Raw genomic sequence first — 7,500 nt, 5'->3', positions numbered from 1 at the left:
CAATTCGCCTGCCGTCTCTGCACCCTGGAGTCCAGAACAACACCTACACACAACCAAAACGCATACATACATATATATATATATATATATATATATATATATATATATATATATATATATATATACATACATACATACATACATACCTCAATCCTCAGGAGATTTTAAATCTCCTGAGGATTGAGGTAAACCCCTCATGAAACAGAGATGAAATAGTCTTGTGATTTTTTTTTTTCCCCACACATACATATTACGCTCTACCACGGTATCGAGCACTATTTTTTGGATAATCTAATTAAGATATATATATATATATATATATATATATATATATATATATATATATATATATATATATACACACATATATATATATATATAAATATGTTATATGTGTGTATATATGTACATATATACTGTATGTATATATATATAAAATATATACACATATGTGTATGTGCGTGTACATACATACATACATACATATATACAAATATGTTAAGATTTATATCTATATATAAACAGTAGGTGTATACAAATGTGTGTGTATATACATACATACATACATACATACATATATACAAATATGTTTAGATTTATATCTATATATACACAGTAAGTGTATAAAAATGTGTGTGTATATATATATACATATGTGTGTGTATATACATACATTGTGTGTATACGTTTGTGTATATACATATATATGTGTGTGTGTATATACGTGTGTGTGTATATACATATATATGTGTGTGTATATACGTGTGTGTATATACATATATATGTGTGTGTATATATGTGTGTGTGTATATACATATATATGTGTGTGTATATATGTGTGTGTGTATATACATATATATGTGTGTGTATATATATGTGTGTGTGTATATACATATATATGTGTGTGTATATACGTGTGTTTATATATATACAGACACAAACTTGATTGGCCAAAACGTCCAGGGAAGTCGTGTATAATTTGCGAGGATAGGCTGAGTTTCCGTGAATTTGGCGCCATGGTGACGTTGTTAAATCCCGCCGGGACCGATGAACAGCAGCAAATGAAAGGGTGAACTCGTGCTCGGCATCCGGCGAGCTTTGGGATTGCTGTTGTTGGCGACAGCGTCAGCCTGAGCCTAAAAAACCTTTGACAGCGCTCAAACTTTCAAGTCTTCTCTACGGATTTATGCTCGGCAACACTGGCTATTTTTTTTTTTTTGGGGGGGGGGGGTATTTTTGACAAAGCGTTCTCCGGAGCACAAAAGAGAAGTTTTTCCGAGGCCAGAGTCTTTGTCAGGATGCCAGGAGTGAAATAAAGCACCCTTTGGTTTGGGCAGGACCTCTGCAGCCAGGAGCACTAATGGATCCAGCAGACACGCCAGGCTCGGAGCTCGTGCACCGAGCTAAATGCCTTCCACAGCCGCGGCCCCACACAGGCCTGCACCCGAGTCCGGGGTCAGTCCACAATCAGCGTTTGTGGCGCTGAGATATGTTTGAAAAGCGGCGTGAACGCGAGCACTGCAGCGAGTAAGTCGATCTCTTTGTGGCTTTTGCTCCTGTTTACTTTTGCGTCCTCCACTTTTGAAATCCTCACGAGCGGGCCGATCCAAGGTCTCGGGGATTCACGCGCGGAGCGAAACATCTGCTCGGGCACGGAGGATTTCATCGTGCTGACTGTGCACTCTCGCCAAACAACAGCAACCTACAGACACACACACTGTACATCTTGTCAAACAACAAATGTCCTCCGCACCAATACGGCTTTTTCACCTATGATACCACACCGATATCAGCAGGACTCGTGTGTGTGTGTGTACCTGCATTATCCAGTAGTGTGGAATGTTAGAAAAAGTTGGATGGCGCATGTTAGTCAACACACACACACACACACACACACACACACACACACACACACACACACACACACACACACACAGACACACACAGACACAGAGCACACACCAGCAGAAAGAGAGAGAATGGACGTATTTCTTTTTCAAAACTAAAGATAAAAGGTGGAGCTACCAACACTGAAGTGCTGCTTTAAAACATAGCTATTTTGCAGCTAGCGTGCCTCCACAGTGTTTGAGCGACTTCTACATCACGAATCCGCGCCTCCATGGCGACACATTAAGTAAAAAGAAGCAGTCCTGCAGAGTGTTTACTTGTGTATGATATCATGTACAATACCAGCAGTCTTGCAGCGTGTTTACTTGTGTGTGATATCATGTACAATACAATCAGTCCTGCAGCGTGTTTACTTGTGTGTGATATCATGTGCGATACAAGCAGTCTTGCAGCGTGTTTACTTGTGTGTGATATCATGTACAATACAAGCAGTCTTGCAGCGTGTTTACTTGTGTGTGATATCATGTACAATACAAGCAGTCTTGCAGCGTGTTTACTTGTGTATGATATCATGTGCGATACAAGCAGTCCTGCAGAGTGTTTACTTGTGTGTGATATCATGTGCGATACAAGCAGTCCTGCAGCGTGTTTACTTATGTGTAATATCACGGCGATACAAGCTGCAGCAGGTTTACTATTGTGTGATATCATGTGCGATACAAGCAGTCTTGCAGCGTCTTTACTTGTGTATGATATCATGTGCGATACAAGCAGTCCTGCAGCCTCCATGGCGACACATTAAGTAAAAAGAAGCAGTCTTGCAGAGTGTTTGCTTGTGTGTGATATCATGTACAATACAAGCAGTCTTGCAGCGTGTTTACTTCTGTATGATATCATGTGTGATACAAGCAGTCCTGCAGAGTGTTTACATGTGTGTGATATCATGTGCGATACAAGCAGTCCTGCAGCGTGTGTACTTGTGTGTGATATCATGTGCGATACAAGAAGTCCTGCTGAGTATTTACTTGCGTGTAATATCATGGGCGATACAAGCAGTCCTGCAGCATGTTTACCTGAGTGTGATATCATGTGCGATACAAGAAGTCCTGCAGCGTGTTTACTTGTGTGTGATATCATGTGCGATACAAGTAGTCTTCCAGAGTGTTTACTTGTGTGTGATATCATGTGCGATACAAGCAGTCCTGCAGTGTGTTTACTCGTGGGTGATATCATGTGCGATACAAGCAGTCCTGCAGCATGTTTACTTGTGTGTGATATCATGTGTGTTACAAGCAGTCCTGCAGCGTGTTTACTTCTGTGTGATATCATGTGCGATACAAGCAGTCCTGCAGCTTGTTTACTTGCATTGATATCATGTGCGATACAAGTAGTCTTCCAGAGTGTTTACTTGTGTGTGATATCATGTGCGATACTAGCAGTCCTGCAGCGTGTTTACTTCTGTGTGATATCATGTGCGATACAAGCAGTCCTGCAGCGTGTTTACTTCTGTGTGATATCATGTGCGATACAAGCAGTCCTGCAGCGTGTTTACTTGCGTGTGATATCATGTGCGATACAAGTAGTCTTCCAGAGTGTTTACTTGTGTGTGATATCATGTGCGATACAAGCAGTCCAGCAGTGTGTTTACTCGTGGGTGATATCATGTGCGATACAAGCAGTCCTGCAGAGTGTTTACTTGTGTGTGATATCATGTGCGATACAAGCGGTCCTGCAGAGGGTTTGTGTGTGATATAATATGCGATACAAGCGGGCCTGCTGCGTGTTTACTTGTGTGTGATATCATTTGCGATACAAGCAGCCTTGTGGCGTGTTTACTTCTGTGTGATACCATGCGCGATTAGGGCTGAGCGATATATCGAGTGTACTCGATATATCTCGGGTTTGTCTCGGTGCGATGTAGAAAATGACTATATCGTGAGTACTATACGTTCTCACTCGCTCGATAGACAGTTGTCTGTTCGGTCTCGCTAGCCAGGGACGTTTTTCCGGTTTATTTGGGTAAACACTCCATTTATGTCGAAATAGCTTGTCTCCAAGTTCATCCTCAGTATATTCAGCTTCAAAAAGATAAGGTTGTGAATCCTCCTTTGTCCAAACCTAGTCGTCTCTGTTCTGCCATGATTAGAACACACACTCGTGTCGGGGGGACCACTTCCATAGAGCGTTGTTGCACTCCTAAAGTCAGCGGGGGTTAAAGGTCACGGAAAGCCGTGGCAGGCTTGGAAACACGTGCGCTCCTGGCCTTGTGGACAACATGTGCATGTCGTTACGGCGCCAACGTGGCGGGGGTGTTTGGACGTGGTCGCAGCCGGGGTCACAGGTCGCGCGACGTATGGGAACCATGAGACATGAATATCTAAAAGTCTAGCTAGCAAGATATCAATATGTATCGTGATAGACTTGCATTCGATATCAATAAAAAAAACGTGTTGGATTAAACCCGCATTTTTTTCTTTTTCATGGGAAGAAAGCGAAGGAGTGGAAGCAAGGTCGGTTGCATGAACAAAAGGCACTCGACCGAGCAACGCAGGAAGTGATCACGTGACACGCCCACAGCCAATCAGGTGACAGTATACAACTATCATGTTTGGTTGATTCTTTGCAGGGAGCGAGAAGAGAAAGTCAAAATGAAGAAATTGTGGATAAAAGAGGAAAAGACACCTGGACAGGTTGTCAAAAAGTGTGGTCTGTAAATGATGCGAGAAAAGAGCGCTAATACCACACCGCGCTCACCCTTTAGAGCACAGGTGTCAAACTCAAGGCCCGGGGGCCAAATCTGGCCCACCACGTTATTTTACGTGGCCAGCGAAAGCCTGGAAATAATATGCGTTAATAAAATGCTTAATCTTTTCATACTAAATATATTTGTTCTTTCCCTTTTGACATTAAAAATCATGTATTGCATATCTTTTCAAATTCAATATTATCAAAATCTAAAATATTATATTATCATGTATTCCAAAAATATTTTTTGTTAAAATAAAGTACTGTACTTAAATATCTGCTTCACTTATTATTTCAAAACAAATTATCATATTGTAGACTGTAGAATAGATTTTACAGTTACATTTTTTACCAAGTTTTTTACCATAAAATCAACTTTGGTACTGTTTTTTTTCCATATACAGTAAGACACTAAAACATTAAAAAAAATTAAAAAAAAACCATTAAAACATGATTTTTAGGTAAACAAAGAAAAAAAACCTGGCAGCTCTGTTGCTTGAATTTTACCACTAAAAACAGAGCTATTGTTTTTCCATTCCATATATTACATTTTTTTATATGCTGTAAAATTTAAAAAAAACACTGCTTTTACTGTAAAATTACAGAGCCCCAAAGGGACATGGGGGAAATTTTATTTTTTATATATTTTTTTTTAATTTTATTTTTTTTTAGACATGTATCTCGTGCGCACGAGAAACTTTGTCGTGCGCACGGTAAACTTTTTATAAAATTATTTAAAAAAATTGAAAAAAAATTATAATTTTATTTATTTTTTATTTTATTTTTTTTAGACATGTGTCTCGTGCGCACAAGAAACTTTGTCGTGCGCATGAGAAACTTTTTATAAAATTATTTAAAAAATTTAAAAAAAATTATAATTGTATTTATTTATTTATTTTTTTAGACATGTATCTCGTGCGCACGAGAAACTTTGTCGTGCGCACGGGAAACTTTTTATAAAATTATTTTTAAAAATGTAAAATTTTTTTTTTTTTTTTTAGACGTGTCTCGTGCGCACGAGAAACTTTTTATAAAAATGTTTAAAAAAAAATTTAAAAAATTATAATTGTATTTATTTATTTATTTATTTATTTTAGACATGTGTCTCGTGCGCACGAGATACATGTTTAAAAAATATATTTTTTATTTTTTTTTAAATAATTTTATAAAAAGTTTCTCGTGCGCACGAGAAAGTTTACATACATAAAAAAATAAAAATTTAAAAAATTAATTTCCCCCATGTCCCTTTAGTGCAGGGGTCACCAACGCGGTGCCCGCGGGCACCAGGTAGCCCGTAAGGACCAGATGAGTAGCCCGCTGGCCTGTTCTAAAAATAGCTCAAATAGCAGCACTTACCAGTGAGCTGCCTCTATTTTTAAAATTGTATTTATTTACTAGCAAGCTGGTCTCGCCTTGCTCGACATTTTTAATTCTAAGAGAGACAAAACTCAAATAGAATTTGAAAATCCAAGAAAATATTTTAAAGACTTGGTCGTCACTTGCTTGAATAAATTCATTCATTTTTTTACTTTGCTTCTTATAACTTTCAGAAAGACAAATTTAGAGAAAAAAATACAACCTTAAAAACGATTTTAGGATTTTTAAACACATATACCTTTTTATCTTTTAAATTCCTTCCTCTTCTTTCCTGACAATTTAAATCAATGTTCAAGTAAATTTATTTTTTTTATTGTAAAGAATAATAAATACATTTTAATTTAATTCTTCATTTTAGCTTCTGTTTTTTCGACGAAGAATATTTGTGAAATATTTCTTCAAACTTATTATGATTAAAATTCAAAAAAATTATTCTGGCAAATTTGGAAAATTTGTAGAATCAAATTTAAATCTTATTTCAAAGTCTTTTGAATTTCTTTTAAAATTTTTGTTTTGGAAAATCTAGAAGAAATAATGATTTGTCTTTGTTAGAAATATAGCTTGGTCCAATTTGTTATATATTCTAACAAAGTGTAGATTGGATTTTAACCTATTTAAAACATGTCACCAAAATTCTAAAATTAACCTTAATCAGGAAAAATTACTAATGATGTTCCATGAATTCTTTTTTTAATTTTTTCAAAAAGATTCGAATTAGCTAGTTTTTCTCTTCTTTTTTTCGGTTGAATTTTGAATTTTAAAGAGTCGAAATTGAAGATAGACTATGTTTCAAAATTTAATTGTCACTTTTTTCGTGTTTTCTCCTCTTTTAAACCGTTCAATTAAGTGTAAATATCATTAATTATTAATAATAACAGAGTTAAAGGTAAATTGAGCAAATTGGCTATTTCTGGCAATTTACTTAAGTGTGTATCAAACTGGTAGCCCTTCGCATTAATCACTACCGAAGAAGTAGCTCTTGGTTTCAAAAAGGTTGGTGACCCCTGCTTTAGGGGCTCCGTATAAAATTCTGGTGACTGAGCTGCCAATTTTTAACGTAAAATTTTAATATTTTTTTTGCAGCTTATGTAAAAAAATATATTGTTAATGTATTATATGTACATATGCATGTATATGCATATATTACTCATTGTTAAAAGTGGCCCTCTGAGGGAAACCATAACTGCCATGTGGCCCTCAATGAAAACGAGTTTGACACCCCTGCTTTAGAGCACAGCAGAAAATCTTCTCAGGTTTCTCTATGTTTACATTTTCACTATATTCTTACACTTCATGAAGCATTTCTTACATATTCCTTAATGTTGCACCTTCACTTTAAGATCTTATTGTTAGGTGTTGTTTACTTTGAGTGTTTTCCTCTTCCTTTCTTTTCTGCCTTGATAGCCAAGGGCATTATAATCAGAGGAAGGTTACATTTCAAATAAAAATGTTTACATTTCATATATTTTTCTCCTGCTCCTTTTTTTCCGCAGGTCATAAAAATATCAATAATTATCGATATCACCGATA

At 36.7% G+C, this 7,500-nt stretch overlaps 1 protein-coding gene across 2 annotated transcripts in view; it reads right to left on the bottom strand.

Annotated features, from left to right (window-relative positions):
* LOC133658648 (protocadherin-16-like) overlaps window positions 1–7,500 on the bottom strand; it is a 269,409-nt gene that overhangs the window by 239,399 nt on the left and 22,510 nt on the right. The gene's annotated exons all lie outside the window — the stretch shown is intronic.

Source organism: Entelurus aequoreus, linkage group LG10, assembly GCF_033978785.1.
Source record: "Entelurus aequoreus isolate RoL-2023_Sb linkage group LG10, RoL_Eaeq_v1.1, whole genome shotgun sequence".
NCBI classification, from domain to species: domain Eukaryota; kingdom Metazoa; phylum Chordata; class Actinopteri; order Syngnathiformes; family Syngnathidae; genus Entelurus; species Entelurus aequoreus.
This window is presented reverse-complemented; position numbering and strand designations above follow the sequence as displayed.